The 18,943-nt window shown below is 39.4% G+C and overlaps 1 protein-coding gene across 3 annotated transcripts in view; it reads right to left on the reverse strand.

Moving 5' to 3' along the window:
- Positions 1–18,943, reverse strand: part of MACROD2 (mono-ADP ribosylhydrolase 2) — a 2,798,553-nt gene that overhangs the window by 2,059,581 nt on the left and 720,029 nt on the right. The window lies entirely within an intron of this gene.

Consider the following 18,943-nt stretch of genomic DNA (forward strand, 5'->3'; position numbering starts at 1 on the left):
GTATATAAAACAGGAGACAAAATAAAGAACAGCCTTAGTATTATTATGAGAGATCAGCATCATTATAGTTTAGATACAACTTGTTCTCCCTTACCAGTTTCCTCCAGTGTTCATTCTGTGTTATTGGACTGTGCTCCAGCAATATTTAACCACTTCGCGCCAGAGCCTGTTTTTGCCTTCGTGACCGGGCCAATTTTTTCAATTCTGACCACTGTCACTTTATGAGGTAATTACTCTGGAACGCTTCAACGTATTCCCCTGATTCTGAGATTGTTTTTTCGTGACATATTGTACTTCATGATAGTGGTAAAATTTCTTCGATATAACTTGTGTTTATTTGAGAAAAAATTGGAAATTTGGCGAAAATTTTGAAAATTTTGCAATTTTCAAAATTTGAATTTTCATGCCCTTAAATCAGAGAGATATGTCACACAAAATAGTTAATAAATAACATTTCCCACATGTCTACTTTACATCAGCACAATTTTGGAACCAAAATTTTTTTTGTTAGGGAGCTATAAGAGTTAAAAGTTGACCAGCGATTTCTCATTTTTCCAACAAAATTTACAAAAACATTTTTTTAGGGACCACATCATATTTGAAGTGACTTTGAGGGGTCTTTATGACAGAAAATACCCAAAAGTGACACCATTCTAAAAACTGCACCCCTCAAGGTGCTCAAAACCACATTCAAGAACTTTATTAACCCTTCAGGTGCTTCACAGGAATTTTTGGAATGTGGAAGAAAAAAATTAACATTTAACTTTTTTCACAAAAATGTTACTTTAGACCCAATTTTTTTTTATTTTCACAGGGGTAACATGAAAAAATGGACCCCAAATTTTTTTGTGCAATTTCTCTTGAGCGTGCTGATACCCCATATGTGAGGGAAAACCACTGTTTGGGCGCACGGCAGGGTTCGGAAGGGAAGGAGCGCCATTAGACTTTTTGAATGTAAAATTTGTCTGAATAATTAGCAGACGCTATGTTGCGTTTGGAGAGCTCCTGATGTGCCTAAACAGTGGAAACCCCCCACAAGTGACACCATTTTGGAAACTAGACCCCTTAGGGAACTTATCTAGATGTGTGGTGAGCACCTTGAACCCCAAGGTGCTTCACAGAAGTTTATAATATTGAGCTGTAAAAATAAAATTTTCACATTTTTCCCACAAAACCGTTTTTCATCCCTTAATTTTGCATTATCATAAGCGTAATAAGATAAATTGCACCATGAAATTTGTTATGCAATTTCTCCTGAACACGCTGATACCCCATATGTGGAGGTAAATTACTGTTTGGGCACATGGCAGGGTTTGAAAGGGAAGGAGCGCCATTTGACTTTTTGAATGTAAAATTTGTTTGAATAATTAGCGGACGCCATGTCACATTTGGGGAGCCCCTAATGTGCCTAAACAGTGGAAACCCCCCACAAGTGCCACCATTTTGGAAACTAGACCCCCTAGGGAACTTATCTAGATGTGTGGTGAGCACCTTGCACCCCCAGCTGCTTCACAGAAGTTTATAATATTGAGCCGTAAAAATAAAATTTTCCCATTTTTCCCTCAAAAAATGTTTTTCATTCCCTAATTTTGTATTATCATAAGGGTAACAGGATAAATTGCACCATGAAATTTGTTGTGCAATTTCTCCTGAACACGCCGATACCCCATATGTGGAGGCAAATTACTGTTTGGGCACATGGCAGGGTTTGAAAGGGAAGGAGCGCCATTTGACTTTTTGAATGTAAAATTTGTTTGAATAATTAGCGGACGCCATGTCACATTTGGGGAGCCCCTAATGTGCCTAAACAGTGGTAACCTCCCACAAGTGCCACCATTTTGGAAACTATACCCCTTAGGGAACTTATCTAGATGTGTGGTGAGCACCTTGCACCCCCAGCTGCTTCACAGAAGTTATAATATTGAGCCGTAAAAATAAAATTTTCACATTTTTCCCATAAAAAATGTTTTTCATTCCCTAATTTTGCATTATCATAAGGGTAACAGGATAAATTGCACCATGAAATTTGTTGTACAATTTCTCCTGAGTACGCCGATACCCCATATGTGGGGGAAAACCACTGCTTTGGTGTACGGCAGGGTTCGGAAGAGAAAGAAGCGCTATGTTGGCTGGGATAGGCAGCAGACACCATGTCACATTTGAAGAGTCGCTGACATGCCAAAACAGCAGAAACCCCCACAAGTGACCCCATTTTGTAAACTACACCTCTCAAGGAATTCATCTAGGGAAGTAGTGAGCATTTTTTAATTTTTTAATTTATACCATTGGGCAGTGAAAAAAGCATAATTATATTTTTACCACAAAAAAATGTTTTACCCTCAGATTTTACATTTTCACACAGGGCAATGGGTAAAAATGGTGCCGAAATGTGTCACACAATTTCTTCTAAAAGTGTCAATACCCCATATGTGGCTGTATCGTACCACTTAGCCATACAGTGAGATTTGAGGGGGAAGGAGTGCTATTTGACAATTGGAGAACAAATTATTGTAGAATAGGCATTTGGATTTGGGAGCACAAAATTTTCTGAATTTCTTTTGGGGGGCAAGGACCATTTTGCTTTTCCAGAGCCTTTCTGCTACCAGTAACTTGGAAGTCCCTTATATTTTTAACAGATGATGGACCTGAGTGGGGACTAGCTTTTTTTGAGGACTGAGTTGAAGCTTTTACTGGGAACATTTTACGTAACATTTATCCGGCGCTCTAGGCTGAGCACTTACATCGGGGTTTCCATCTAAATTTCCAAGTGATGTAATTCAGATGAAACCCCTGCAGGATCCATTCACTATAATGAGGCAGCAGAGTTACTCTGGACTCCGTCTAGCCTCTATTTAGTGGTGTCCTTTTTTTCAGAAGTGCACAAAACTGTGGCCAACCGCACTTTTATGCACGCCTAAAACAAATGACATCGTGGGATCCCAGGCTAGACGGCGTCCACAGTGGCCTATATCTGCCTCATTACAGGGAATCTTCCATCATGGGTTCTGGCTGAATCACGTATTTCAGAGATTTACACGGAAACTCTGGTGTAAGTGCTCAGCGCAGAGCACAGGATAAATGTGAGCAGAGCCTTACTGGGATCTTTGGGAGACATAATAAACAAATCAGTAGCAGGTGAATAATATTTGTTTTATTTATTTTTTATGCCTTTCCTAGTGTGATATAACTGATTAGATTACTTTATTCTTCGGGTCGGTGCTATTACAGAGATACCAGATTTATATCGGGTTTTTATGACTGACAGCTGTCACACACTAAAATACGCTTTTTTTGCAAAATCTAGTTTTTGCATCACCATATTTTGAGAGCTATAATTTTTCCATATTTCGGCCGATAGAGTCATGTGACGGCTTGTTTTTTGCGGGACGAGTTGACATTTTTATTGGAACCATTTTTGGGTACGTGACATTTTTTGATCGCTTTCTATTCCGTTTTTTGGGAGGTAAAGTTAAAAAACAATTCCTGAAGTGTTTGTTTTTGTTGAGTTTTTTTTTATGCCGTTCTGCGTGTGGTAAAAGTGATCAGGCAGCGTTATTCTTCGGGTCAGTATGTTTACAGCGATACTACACTTACTGTATCTTTTTTATGTTTTGGCGCTTTTACACAATAAAACAATTTTATAGAAAAAAAAAATTTTTTTTGCATTGCTTTATTCTGAGCGCTATAACTTTTTTATTTTTCGGCTGATGGAGCTGTATGGCGGCTTTTTTTTGCGGAACAAGATGAAGTTTTCAGTGGTACCATTTTTATTTCTATTCTGCTTTTTGATCGCATTTTTTTCCACTTTTTGTTTGGCGATATGATGAAAAAGCATATTTTTTTGCTCCGTTTTTAATTTATTTTTATTACGGTGTGCACAGAAGGAGTTAATTAGTGTGACAGTTTTATAGCTCGGGTTGTTTCGGACGCGGCGATACCAAATATGTGTACTTTTTTTGGTTTTGTAATAATATACGGATTTATTGGTTTAATATTTTATTTATTTATTTTTATTTATTTTGTGATTTTTTTTTTAATAGTTTAAAAACTTTTTTTTTACATTTTTACTTAGTCCCTGTATGGGACATTAATTTTTATTTTTCTGATCACTGATCTCATGTAATGTAATAGACATATATTACATTACATGAGATCTTCACTGACTGTTTCAGTCAGTCTCCTGTCTGGCATCAGCTACATACAGGCTGAAGCCAGACAGGAAGGACACCATATATGGCAGAGCTGGAGGCGGTCATGTGACCTCCAGCTGCCATAGCAACCCCAGGTCCTCAAACGAAACGGAGGTCTTCGGAGGTAAGACGACCCCCTCTCTTCCTGCTGTCTCCTATATGCCGCGATCACTATAGATCGCAGCATATAGAAGACAGCAAAGGGTTAACATCACTGGGACCTGATCTAATCAGGTCCCGATGATGTACCCTGTCAGAGCTAACGCTCTGCACCGGAATCGCAGTGCTTGCAGGACCCTGGGGGTCCTGAGCACTGCGAGACCACCCACCGTTTTTAAACGTCGGCGCTGCACAGAGCCCAGGCAGCGCCGACGTTTATCTACAGTGGGCGGTCGGGAACCGGTTAATAGAGGGAAAATGTATCACCTATATTTAAAATTATATATATATATATATATATATATATATATATATATATATATATATATATATATATATATATACAGTGGCATGTAAAAGTTTGGGCTCCCCTGGTCAAAGTTAGTATTATTGCGAACAGTTAAGCAAGTTGAAGATGAAATGATCTCTAAAAGGCCTGAAGTTAAAGATAACAGATTTCCTTTGTATTTTAGGCAAAAAATATATATTTTTTAATCTTTTACATTTTAAAAATGACGAAAAAGGAAAATGGACCAATGCAAAAGTTTGGGCATCCTGCATGGTTAGTACCTAGTAGCACCCCCTTTTGAAAGTATCACAGCTTGTAAAAGCTTTTTGTAGCAAGACCAGAGTCTTTCAATTCTTGTCTGAGGGATTTTCATCCATTCTTCCTTGGAAAATCCTTCCAGTTCTGTGAGATTCCTTGGTCATCTTGCATGCACTGCTATTTTGAGGTCTAGCCACAGATTTTCATTGATGTTCAGAAGAGGGGACTGTGAGGGCCATTGTAAAACCTTCAGCTTGCACCTTTTGAGGTAGCCTATTGTGTATTTTGATGTTTGTTTAGGATTATTAACCATTTGTAGAAGCCATCCTCTTTTCAACTTCAGCTTTTTTTACAGATGGTGTTATGTTTGCATCAAGAATTTGTTGAAATTTCATTGAATCCATTATTCCCTCTACCCGTGAAATGTCCCCTGTACCATTGGCTGCAACACAACCCCAAAGCATGACTGATCCACCCCCATGCTTAATAGTTGGCGAGATGTTATTTTCCTGAAATTTGGTGGCCTTTTTTCTCCACACATACCTTTGATCATTTTGGCCAAAGACTTCTATTTTAACCTTTTCGGTCGACAGAACTTGTTTCCAAAATGTATCAGGCTTGTTTAGATGTTCTTTTGTATACTTCTGATGCTGAATTTTATGGTGAGGCTGCAGGAGAGGTTTTCTTCTGATGACTCTTCCATGAAGGTCATATTTGTGCAGGTGTCTCTGAACAGTAGAACAATGAACCACAAAGCTAGAGTCTGTTAAATCTTTCTGTAGGTCTTTTGAGGTCAAGAGGGGGTTCTGATTTGCCTCTCTAGCAATCGTACGAACAGCTCTCACTGAAATTTTGCTTGGTCTTCCAGACCTTATCTTGACCTTCACTGTTCCTGTTAACTGCCATTTCTTAATTACATTTCAAACTGAGGAAAGGGCAACTTGAAAACACTTTGCTATCTTCTTATAGCCTTCTCCTGTTTTATGGGCCTCCACCATTTTCATTTTCAGAGTGCTAGGCAGCTGCTTAGAAGAACCCATGGCTGCTGTTTTTTTGGCATAAAGTTAGTGGAGGCTGGGTTTTTATAAAGCTGGGAAATTTTCATCACCTGGCATTTCCTAACGATGGTAGTGAACAAGCCATAACCCTAAAAGGCTAATTAAGGTCAGAAACCTTGGTCAAAATTATCAAAGCACACAAAACTCCAAGGGTGCCCAAACTTTTGCATAGGCCCATTTCCCTTATTGTAATTTTTTAAAATGAAAAAAAAAAGACCATCTATATACTTATTTGCCTAAAATACAACAGAAATCTGTCATCTTTAACAATATGCCTTTTAGAGATCATTTCATCTTCAACTTGCTTAATTGTTCACAGTAACAATGATTTTGACCAGGGGTGCCAAAACTTTTACATGCCACTGTATATTACATAGTCTTTTATTTTCTAATGATTAAATGTTATTCTATAAATGATCATGGCATATGCTTTGTAGAAGTTACATGGACCAACACAAAAATTACATTTATCTCTAAAAGGGAGTTTTCTAGGCATTCTCTGTGACCTGTACAGGAAGGGGAGGAAGAGATATGTCACCATCACCTCTTGACAATGTGGATCCTGTTTTGTCACTGTAATCCCGCCTGTGATAATGAGATGACTGTATAAAGTGATCTCTGCAAAACATGGAGAAAAAAAAGGACCAAATCATTAAGCCTAGTGTTGTAAAAGCCAGTCTTAATGAAAGGGCATGGTGGAGTAGGATGCACCAAATTCATTATGACGAATTAGTCACTCAATGCAGTGCATCTTCTCAGAGGCGTGTGTGTAAGAAGATTCAACATAAGAGACAAGAATCCCCAGCGCTGTGCGGCAGTTGTGCAAGAAGACTGCCATCTACTGTCCAAACGAGACCCTGTACCCAACCAGAAGAGAGAGTGTTTCAGGGAGGAAGAGTTTGAATGGAACACCAGGTCAGGTGACCTTAATGACGCAGTTCCTCTGATAAAAAAAATGGGAGTAGTTTTGGCACCAATTGAAGTAATGAGCAGAAGGTACATCAAGTAAGATGCTGAGTCCGAGGTGAAAGGCTGCGGAAGAAGGCCTGAGGCAGCAGGTTGTGGTGCGAATGGACGGCGCCAAGCAAGTTCCGTAGTCCAGACAACACCGGTTAAGACCCGAAGGTCCGATACATGCCAGGCAAGTTCCAGAATCCAGCCGCCGCCAGTCAAAGCCCGAAAACGCAGCTTGCGCCTGTCAAGACCTGAAGTCCAGACTACGACAGTCAAGAGCAGAGGCCCAGCCCTCATCCCACTGAAGATCCATCAGAGGACTGCGCTCAGGGGTGGACAGCTGCGGTGACAAACGGGAGAAGCAAGTGAGACTGGCTGTTGCTTCCAGCACCAACATATGGTACAGGGGTTAGTCTGGGCTAGTACAACAAACAAGGCGGGGGCCTATTTAAGTGAAGGCGGCCCAGCCCACCTTGTTAGACTTTATCAGGAGGACTAGCTGCCTAGCAGGAAGATCCGGACACCCCCTGTGTTAGAAAAAGCAATAATACAGTGACTTTATGAAGCACCAATATAATTTCCTTTGTTCAGAAGTTATTAGAGCGTTTAACAAAAGACTATCATAGTAGTTAGAGTGGACCCGAGGATTCATTGTATATTTGTTATTGTATGTTTCACGCTGTAATTATCCTGTTTTGCCAAAATTGCTGTTGCTATAGTTATCACAACTCCCGCCTTCTCAAGGAAATAAATGGTTTCAGTAGTTACTTCCACCGTGTGCTTCATCTGTGCGTTGCATCCGGTCACCTGTTACATGTGCCTCGCCAGAAATGCTACTCTAGTCAGGGACTAGAGAAACATATCCGCCATGACTAATGGTATAACTATTGATGACTTCGGCGTCGTTAGCTGGGACTGGCGTGAAAACACAAATCGCTAAATTTTTTGAGAAACCCGGCATAAACAATTTGATGAATCAACCGATTATTTTTCAATAAAGCAACAATGCAACTTAGGGAAAAAAACAGAAATTGTAAAAAACAAATATAAAAATTTAAAGTATAAAAAAATTTCCATATGACGTTCCCTTTATAATGGACGCTGCATTCAAGCTCTGCCCAAAGTCATACTCATGTCTTTTTCAGATGAAATCATTGTTGTAATGCACCTACCATCCATTAACCTTATAGATACCAAATTGTCTTTAGAATATCCCTAATGTGTACTGTTGTGTACTGTACAAGATGTTTGACATTAGGTTTTATGGGGTGGATGAGCACCTTCCCTGAATTGGCATTGGATTTTATTTTGACTGTACATCCATTCAAGTGAGCAGCCAGGGAGGGTGAGCTGGCACAGCATGTGCCCAAGAGTGCCACATATTGATAAAGTAGTAAAGTAGCTAAGTCTTTGCAAGTGAAGGAAAGCCGAGCTAGAGATTGAAAACAAACCCAGTCCATTGATAATATGTAAAGTAACACCAACAGTAGAAGAATGCACAAACATACTAACCATCAAATCACTTACATGCAGCGCAGGAAGAAAAAAATGAAAACAAGTTTTCTGAGCCAAACAGATTCTCATCATACAAACGTACACATCATTCCTACTAGTGTTAACAAAATCATTACACGGTCTGTCTCCTCTGATAAACTGAGTTGCCAAAATTCTGATCTTTTCAGCATATCTGGTGCTAAGGGAATAGGAAGAAAGACTCGATAGCTTGGCCAGCGCCTCACACCTGAGGACCGAGTATTTGCAGACAGTTGGGCACCCATATAGTCCTGCTGACAGTATATAATCCAACCACAGTGACAATGGTACTCAGAAGAAAAATGAAATGAAAGTGCAACCTCTGTATTATATAAACCCCTTTCAACTATGTGCAGCCAAAAGCAACATTATTGGATGATAACGAGAGGTGTCCGCTCACAACTTAAAGAGGTGTCCACTATTTTTACATTGCCAATCAGTCCTCAGGATAGGTCATCAATGTCTGATCGGCTGGGGTCCGACACCCAGAACTCCCGCCGATAAGCTGTTATTGGTGTCGTCGGCCGGAAGTACTCACTTGCCGAGCTACTTGTAGTGGCCATTGCAGGATACTGCACATCCGCCTCCTATTGATTTGAATAGGAGGTGGATGTGCAGTACCAAGCCCCAGCCACTACAAGCAGACAGAGCAGCTTGGCAAGTGAGTACTTACGGCCGACGACACCGATAATAGCTGATCAGCGGCGGTGTCTGGTATCGAACCCCGGCAGATCAGACACTGATGACCCATCCTGAGAATAGGCCATCAATGTAAAATATTAGAGAGTCGCACTAGATTATCAATTATATTGATTCTAGTTACCACAGAAATTCGTTATCAATCAAAATCCAGGCCTCCTATAGATACATTTATAAAAGAGTAAGTGATTGTTATTGTAACGTGCTGGACAAAACTTAATATTTATAGAGTTGGGGCCTGATTCATGAAGGGGTTTTCGCCAGAATGCTTCATTTGAATAGGGGACGAATGTGCGGTGCCCGGCCACGGCCACTATACAGGTGACAGAGTTGTGTACTTCCATTCTGCAAAAGATCACACTGGTACCGAGAACTCAGCTGATCGGTGGGTCTGTTGGGTATCGCAACCTCACCAATCTGATTTTGAGGACTTATCTTAAAATTAGGCTTTCAATATAAAATACTGGACGACCCCTTTGATGTAGAGAGAAATGGGGTGTAAATCTTAGAAAGGAAAGCAGTAATATGATGGTAATAAATATACGTGTATGGGTATATCTTTATGAGAACTTTAAAATGCTCTGTAGTATACTCTGCTGTGGGGGATACCTGCTACTTTATCTGCGATTTTCCTTTTAATTTCTTTGCTCATATTATCAAATTACTTTTATCTTCACATCAATCACAATGGCAAAGCCACTGCCTTCTTCAAGTTCAACACATCCCTCAAATCTATTGTGAGCAACCAAATCCCCAAAATAGCTGTTGGCTGAATGAGGGTTTGCCCACCATTACCCCATCTTCTCAGATTCCTGAAAAACACTACATTGGAAATTACTTCTAACATGGGGCTCAGACGGCCATATTTCAGAGTTCCTCTACACTACAGCCTGGAACACCCAGACTGACAGCGGATCTCATGAACCCCACTTTACAGTATCATAGGCATAGATGAGGTTGTTTATTCAGGTCAGGAAAAACATGGTCAGTCCGATCATCGTAGTCCACATACAGTCTGGGAAATACTTTCACCTGAGCTCGGCCTGACAGTTCTTCTCTTCTGGAGCATTAAAATATCAGACATGAGGAAATTTAACATTTCCTCCAACAGAGGACTATTAATGCAGCCATATGCATTAGATATTGGTGGACCAGCCTACCACCTAATGTGTATGAAGGCTCCTAACTTTCGCTGATGCTTTGAGTCTAAGTGTCTATAAACAAGTGCCTGTAGTGTTTGACAATTATTTATGTCCATAATATAATACTCCGTGCACAGAATAATCGTATTAACGATTAGTATTACTCTGTGCACATAGAATTCCGGTTAGCCTGTCTTAAAGACCTTTAAAGAACTGCTCATCGGCTTGTATGTAGCTGATTGGTGGTCACTTAATGGCTAGGACGGGGCAGTGTACATACGTCCCTACTCTCAGTCCCCATTCTGAATAAGTGCATGGTCCCAGCTAACTCCATTATTAATGTGTGGGGGGAGGGGAGGGAAAGCGGATTAGCTGATGGCCAGCTTTAGGCTATAAATTTAGTGAATCATATCCACGCTCATCAACAATGTTTTAAAGTCTTATAGTAATTAAAGGAATTCCAGCTTCATCTTTATTAGTAAGCTTATAAAAACATTTTTACATCCAAATGATAGTTTATCTATGGAAACACCAACGCGTTTTTGGTGCACATGCACATGCATCTTTACTCATGGTAGCCATTACTATATGCTATCTCCATTCTCTGCCAGTGACTTTCCACCGTGTTCTGGTCCAAACCAGGCTATTGTGATAAATTGGCTTTCCTTTTCTTTAAAGTCTTATGCACATAGCAGACAAAAGGGCATTGACCCTGTACGGTAGCACAAAAAAGTGTATGCCTCTACAGAATGAAGGTCCATCTAGTCACAGATATACGATGAGTATAGAAAATTTAAAAAAATGTTAACTGCCTTGATGGTATAATTTTTTCCGGGTGCACGGAAACTCATCAGAGTCCAGATATAAAAATATTTAGAAAGTCTAGCATATTCAGATATGTTTACAAAAAATGTGCGACTTAATTTCATATGCAAGAAGATAAAAGATAAAATTAAGAAAAATATTAATGTGTTATACTATTTTGATCGCGCCATTTGAAAAGGGGTATACATAAAAAACAAGTGCATTAACCATGACAATACAAGTCAGCGACTGGTACAGGAGGAGCGAGGACCCTGCCCGCGAGGGCTCACAGTCTACAAGGGATGGGTGAGGAAACAGTAGGTGAGGGTAGAGCTGGTTGTGCAGCGGTATAGTGATACAAGTAATACAAGTGAATAGTATCTTTTATCTTGTTGCACATATGAATCAAGTCCAGCATCACTGGATATGCTTGTGAAAAAGTGGAAATTTGATTGGAAATGCATCCTTTTGGCTACATATATTGAATAGTGGTGCACAAAGGTAACATGCACCTAAATGGAAACCCTATTACTAACCAATATGGCTGTGTGTATGAGGTTTAGTATTTCAGGCCAGTTTGAGAAGACACAAAGGTGCCTAAATTCTTGGCTTCATATCCTTTAGATCACGTAGGATAAAACATGCCGCTGCTTGCAGGGAAGAATCACAATGAGCAGATGTTCTCTCAACATTTAGAAAGAACTGAAAATCATTTAGCAAAATAATTATTTCCCCCCAGAGAAGATGAGTTAAATACAGATGGAATTGAATCTAAATGTAGATTTATCAATGGAACTAATGCACATATGAAGTACTGCCATTACCTGCATCATTAATCAACACCTTAAATTATTTGGGACCACCAGCCGAGTACACAGAGAAATTCATAGAGAGAAAACCAAAGACCAAAAACATCTCCTTTCTGTCTCAGACTGCAGGAAGCTCAGAGCCCTAAACACAAAGCTTTTGGAATGTAATGCAATGTGATTTGGGATATGAAAGAAGTAATCAGGTTGACGTGTTCAGACAACCAGCACGTACAGTGTCGCCTCTTACTTTTGCATACATTGCTTACATGAAACAAAGCTTTGTTAGATATTTAGATTTAGTCCTGGGTGGTAATATTATATCCCATCGCTGATGGTCGTATCTGCAGATGATGAAAACTCTTGTCTTACAATGTGCTAGGTAATTGAGGTGAATACTAAGGGATCATGTTTGCATTATTCTACAGATTAAGCTCAGGGGCTTATACACATGGATATGATGAGATCATCAGGATTTAGAGTAGATACAAGAAGAAATACAGCAGCATTTTCATGCAACTTCGAGTCGTCACACGTTCACTTATTATGGAGGGTAGAAGCAAAGTAAACAAGTTACGTTTACATTTGGAGCCTCGTTAAAAGATTATAGTGAAGAATGATTAGCAATTGACTATCTGTATGAGGTAATGCCCCCTATTGTATAAGGGAATTAAAGGGGTTGTCCCAAATTCTTTAATAGGTAAAATTGCGGAGTGCTTGTAAGGACAGGCAACTTTGCAATTTACTTCTTCTTAAAAATCCTCTCTTTTCTCAAGAACGGAGGGATTTTTGATTTTAGAATGCACAATGTATAGATTATTGGCCACCAGGCAGACTCTGAGTGGCCAGTTACCTAGGTAAGAAGTGAATGCTGCTTACGGGGGTTATACTATAGAGCATGCTCATGCCGATCTACAGCTGGTCGGGTCGCTGTGTCCCACCAGCTACAGCTCCACTGCGCTTCGCCAATGCCACAGAGGTAAAGCTGATAGCCACCTGGGAGAGCGCGCAGTTTGGACCAGCAGTGCAACCATGCCGCTAGGCTGAACTGTCAATCTTGAAGAGCGAACCGCCAGGAAGCAGAGAGGCAGAGTAGCGGTGCGCTCCTGAACAAACAACATGAGACACCCCTTTAAAACTCACTCCTTGGAGCTCTGCGACTATATAAAAAGGTACAACGCAAGTGCATTTATAAAGGTCAAGTCCCTAGGTGAGACTTTATTCCTTATAAATGTCAGAGTTCAGGACTGTGATTTGTCATTGTGGAGAGACAGATTCCCCACAATTTACCATGCCAGTAACTACAATGCACACATAAAATGTACATGTAATAGTTGTAAGGCTAAAAAAAAATTAATAAAAAGTGTAAAATAACCCTATATTGGAGTTGTAGTCCTTTTTGTCCCATGTATCTTTGAGCTTTACCTTGCTAGTTACATATTGCGATTGTGGCTTGCTACTAACGCTGTTCCTTCAACATAATTTTTCTTTTCATTTATCGGTCTCATGTATTGACCACCTCTTTGTCTCCCAGAGACCCCTTAAAAAACATTAAGATACACATAGCATACAGAAGTGCCTTTACATTTTCAAGACCTTTTCTCATGAATACAGCCATATTCCCTAGGCAATATTAAAGAATATAATCATCATGGAAAAAGCCCCTCACTCTGGACCCCACTATGAGCCAGAGGGGCCACCATTCGCCATATATGTATAATTACACAACTATCCATGAGAACTACTAGAAATAGTCCATTTTGGCTGTTGCTCCAGTCAGTAACACCTTTAACCCTTTCCCTACATAGCCAATTTCTTTTTTTGTTTTTTTCCCAGAGCTATAACGTTTTTATTGTTTGGTCCACAGACTTATGAGGGCTTGTTCTTTGCAAGACGAGTTGTACTTTTGAGTGACAATTCATTTTACCACATTGTGTACTGGAAAACAAACAAAATTCGAAGTGTGTTAAAATTGCGAATAAAATGCAATTTTGACATTGTTTTTTGAGAATTATTTTTAAGGCGTACACTATGTGATAAAAATGACATGGCTGTATGGTTCTTCTCATCAGTATGATTATAATGATACCAAACGTGTAGTTTTTTTTTTATTGATTTAGTGGTGAAATAAAAATTTTACATTTATATTAAAAAAATGATTTTTTTTTTCCCGGTTAAGTCATTATTTTCCAAGACCTGTAACGCTTTGATTTTACAGTCTATGTAGTGTGCGAGAAGTTTTTTTTTTTGCAGGGTGAGACTTTTTTATTGATACAATTTTGGGATATATACAATATTTTGATCGCTTCTTCCAGCATTTTTTACAGTATTGTGGGGACGAAGAAAAACATTTTATTTTTCTGTTTACGGTGTTTACAGATTATCTTGATTAATTTTATATTGTGATAGATCGGACATTTAGGAACCAGGCAATACAATATATGTGTATTTTTTTATATTTTTTTTAGCTTTATTTTTAATTGGGGAAAAGGAGCATGATTCAAACTTTTATATTTTTTTCATAGTTTTTAAAACTATTTTTTTCACTGTTTACTGTATTTATTATTACCTTTAGGAGACTTGAACCTATAATTATCTAATCGCTTGTATTATGTACATACAGTAAAAGTCATGGTTTAGGTTTCAAAGAAGCTTCATATTAACTGGCAGGAAGGTTTTCAACAGACTCCTGGCTGTCATAGCAAACCCATTGATTGCATCATGGGGGCACTGATGGGCGCAAAGAATATCTCGTCCCATGCCGGCGCGGTGTTAATGCCGCTCTCAGAGTTTGACAGCTGCATTTAACAGTTTGACAGTCGCAGACGGTGCTCAGCTCCACTCATGGTATTTAAAGGAAGGTCCTTGCTCTATAACAGCCATTACCTGCAGGGTATGGGCTAAGCTCTCCCTGTGAGCACGCTACATACACCCGCTGCAGACTTGCGCCGTACATGTACAGCGGATCTCGATAAGGGGTTAATTCCTTGTCAAAGTCTATATAGGCCCTGGTTCATTAAGGGTGCCTTCATGTTGCGTTTAGGCACCAATTCAGTGGTTTTGTCAGGGCTTTTGTCCGAACCCCACACAAAACAGGATTCGGATGTATGCGCCGACAGGGCCATAGACTATAATGGTACCGACAAAGCGAACGTGCATTCTGATGTGCATCATTTTCGGGGGAATACGCCTACTGGAGGTGGACACCCAGATGCAGTCTACTGTGTCTGCCTCCATCAGGCGTATATGCCTAAAAATGATGAAGAGCGCATGTTCACTCTGCTCACACCATTATAGTCTATGGCTCTGTCGGCGCATATGTACGAATACCTTTTTGCAAGGGCCTGGGGTGGGGTCAAACATGAGCCCTGACGGGGTCACTGAAAGGGTGCCTGAACACAATGGGAAAGCACCCTAAGGCTGGCATTTTGTATGCTACTATAGATTAAGTGTGCACTGAAGTAAGATGAGCCAAATTCATGCGTGCACCTCTTGATGAATGAATAAATGAATGAATGAACTTGGTGAACCTTTTAGCTGCTGTGCACCACTGTAGAAAATCTACAGGCAGAGAATGACGATTCTATCATCATTTATGTAATATATGTTAAAAATTTGTATACGTTTGCATAAATAATGACAAATTTGTCAGCCACCCTCTACATTGTCCCCTCTGGGCTAAACTTCGCCCACTTTTCAAAAAGATGCCAAAACTGGCTGGTAAAAAAGTCAACATTTTTGTGCAACTATGAAATGTACAAAACTGTTGCGATATCTCAAGCAGATTTATGCCAGAAAACTGAGTCTAAGCTGCTTAAATGAATCGGTCTCTTAGTAAATAAATCGCAGACGAGTCAAGTCTATCAGTAGGATAATACTGAAAAGGTTTCGCATTCTAATTTCCTTTAAAAATATTTTCAGATCTGAAATATATATATATATATATATATATATAAGAAAGAAATGATGCAGCACAACAAGACATTGCTTTTTCTGCAGATGTCCAAATAAAGCGAAGTAAAAGCCTTCCAGTCTGTCCTGACATTCGCTGGGAGATTCCTAGAATGCAAGTTCTCACTCTCTACAGGGGGTCTGATAGGGATGACTAAGGAAAACACAAGGGCATGCAGAAGACATTAATGGCAGGAGCTGAGATTTTTAGCAGCTGTGGTGACAGTGTAAAAAAAACTCCAAAAAACAAAAATCTACCAGAGCACATAAAAGTGACTGACTCATAAAAATGTTACTCTGCTGACCATAAAATGGACGCTATGTGTGGAGATTCAAGATGACACAGGAAAATGATAAGCGATCACTGATGTAGTAATATTGTTATATTACAGCCGTATGCACATAGTTTGGCAATGTAATGAACCACTGCAATTTCTTATACACCAAGACTCCTACGCCTGGAGAATTACAGTTTGCCTGACTACTCACAAGTCAGAAGACGGCCCATTACATAACACAATTACACAATAACCAGCACTTACTGATCATTTTATGCATGCACAACATGAGCATTACCCTAACCAAAGTCAACATTTTATCTGCCATGAATAATCACTTTGCTCACTCAAACAAGTCGATTATCAGTAAAACGGCTTCTTCATCGCAGTATTGGATGCAAAACTGCTCTGAGCAAATGAAGCTAGCTTTACATAAAAGCAAGTAGAACAATCAGAAGAAACATTAAGGCAATGAAAAATAAAATCTAAAACTCACAATTTAACCGCTGTCAGCAGAATGGTTTTGTTCTTCCATAAATACGATGATGACATAAAGAAGGCGACAATACTAATATTCTCCATCACATTCCTATCATACTATATGATGTATGACAGTAATATCTCATGGTGCACACCCAAAGTAATATAAATGTAGCAACTGCAAGGGGACAAAATGGCAGATACTGCAAGGGGACAAAATGGCAAATACTGCTTAACTACTTTTACAGTAATACACTACAGCTATAATAAGGTCAGGCTCATATTGAAATTAGGACACAAGTCAGTGGCTCAGTCAGAGCTTCCGTTCAAAGCTCTGAAAATAGGATTTCGGTCTAGAAACCAAGACCGGACTATTAACTTTAATGAGGCAGGCAGAGTCGCTATTTGTTTACCATACTCAAGTGCCTGTCTCAGATAGGCAGGCACGGTCGAAACAGGACAGACAGAGCACAAAGTATATCCATCTGCCTCATTAAAATCAATGTGGAAGATCTGGATGGGACAAAGGAACACAGATTGGTCAGTACCGTAATGAACAAAATGGTGGTGAGGGGGATGTTAGCACTCAACTGTAGGGGGTGTGTAAGGACACAACAGTAGAAACCCGATTTGCTTTAACAGCAGCCCCATGGCTGGAGGAGCACTCTCCTCATTAAAATCAATAGCTCAGCTGGGGGTTCCAACTGAACCAAGTTTTTCAGGGATTCAGAAGGAAGCCCCAATGAGCCACGGACATGTGGCCCAAATGCAATATTACCATAGCCCAACAGTAATAATCCTATTGCAAACTAAAATTTCCCCATAAGTTTAAATTTGGAAAGAGGAGTTCAGGCCAAAATTCACATGTAAAACACAATGGAATTAATGGCGCTACAATAATAAATAATAATAATTCCTACATTTTAACCTGCTGAAGAATTGCGCCCATTGTTTGGGTGGTTCAGATGCTCACACGGCATCATCAGCCCTTATAGGTCAATTCTATTTCCATTAACACAATTTCTGTACTTGTTGCCACTGTCATCTTGCCAATCATTTAAGGGCTTTGCAGAATTACTATAATATGCTGAGAGATAATTTAAAAAAAAAAACAATTTGAGCAAAAAAAAAATATTTATTTATTTGTAAATAGTAAGCAACAGAGTGTGATTTTTGGATACGACTAGGCAGCTCCTAATTTAATGTTGGGCAGTTGAGGAGTTTTTAGGTTGAACTGTATTTTAATTTATTTCCTGTCTTGCAACGGGTTGCAGGTCTTTCTTTCAGCAGAACAAATCATTATGTGCCATGTGGAAATCTGCAGTGTGACATTAAAAAAAACAAAACAACATTCTGTAGACCTAAGCAAATGTCCCTGGAGATCCAGAATATGATTATTTAAGCTGGGTTGGAGAGGAAACCATCACACAAAAAGTGAGCCTTAATTTGCATTTTTGCTGTCTCCTACGTATTCTTTCACATGCACAGTCTGCCATGTACAGGACATAAAAAGACAAAGAAACATATGTTTAATTCATTTAAAAACACAAAGAAATTCAGTGTTAATAAACAGCTCGGGACCATGGGCCCTTGTTCTGTAACATAATCATTAACCAGTAGTCAACAGCAAACTCGCTGAAAAGATTCGGTCTTCCCAAATTCAATACAAAGGAGACGTGTGCCCCTAAAGACCTTCTTTTAAAGATATGGTGTGTTAGCATATTTCGCTTTGAGCGTTTGATCTATATTTTATTTGTAGGTTTCAAAGTTACTTCAATAGGGGCCATTCTCTTTGATGCTCTTTACAAGCCGTCCTGCCAGGGAACACTGAGCGATTCACTGTTGTGTGCAAGACTTTCAATGTAACGATTATGTGAAAAGTAGCAGCCAGGAGGAGCCTGAAATCAAAATTTATTGGCTTTGGAAGAAGTAGTAGGCGTGAAAATGTCTCAGAGGTAACAGGAGCGTTCTGCAGAGATGAGCACTTTTGTGTATGAAGGGATAGGGAAAACTATTGGCTGTATGATTGACTGTAGCATAGTTCGGCTAATAGTTATTCTTTTCCAATAATTTTTATTAAATTTAGATTTAACAAAGGGAAGGGAATGATAAAGAGGGGAAGGAAAAGGAGGGGGGGGGGAGGGGAGGGGAGAAATTTATTTACTTTTCCACGGGACAAGGAAAAAGGAGGGGAGAGGGTAGGGAAAAAGGGAGAACTTTATTTGTTACAAAGTAGATAGTAACAAGAGCAGTATTGCAGTGAACAAATTAGAGATAAAAAAAAAAGTTTGAGAATTATCATTAGGTTTATACTATATATAATCAATATTTAAATTACAGGC

Source organism: Phyllobates terribilis, unplaced genomic scaffold, assembly GCF_046119375.1.
Source record: "Phyllobates terribilis strain yellow unplaced genomic scaffold, ASM4611937v1 Scaffold_3__8_contigs__length_932513732, whole genome shotgun sequence".
In the NCBI taxonomy this organism is placed as follows: domain Eukaryota; kingdom Metazoa; phylum Chordata; class Amphibia; order Anura; family Dendrobatidae; genus Phyllobates; species Phyllobates terribilis.